This window comes from Eimeria mitis, genomic scaffold (genome assembly GCF_000499745.2).
Source record: "Eimeria mitis Houghton genomic scaffold, Emh_scaff2895, whole genome shotgun sequence".
NCBI lineage: Eukaryota > Apicomplexa > Conoidasida > Eucoccidiorida > Eimeriidae > Eimeria > Eimeria mitis.
Window position 1 is genome coordinate 4,549 of NW_013571234.1, and position 507 is coordinate 5,055.

Sequence of the window (507 nt, forward strand, 5' to 3'; positions counted from 1 at the left end):
GGGGTGTACGTACAGCTCAAGCGGCGCTTGCTTAGCCAAACGAAGAAGACGAGATTCATTCATAGAACAAATATCCATTGCTGTATAAAAATAAATAAAATAAAAAAAATAAATAAATAAAATAAATAAAATAAATAAAATAATATAAATAAAAGAATATAAATAAATAAATAAATAAAGCAAAATTAATAAACAGATGAAATAAAGTATGTAAGTAAAATAATATTCATAGAACAAATATCCATTGCTGTATATAAACAAAATAAAAAAATAAAATAAATAAAATAAATAAAATAAATAAAATAAATAAAATAAAATAAAATAAAATAAAATAAATAAAATAAAAATAAACAGATAAATAAATAAAAGTAATGAAGCAGATGGAATAAAATAAGATTCATAGAACAAATATCCATTGCTGTATAAAAATAAATAAAATAAAAAAAAAATAAAGATATAAAATAAACAAAAAAAAATAAATAAAATAAAATAAATAAAATAAATAAA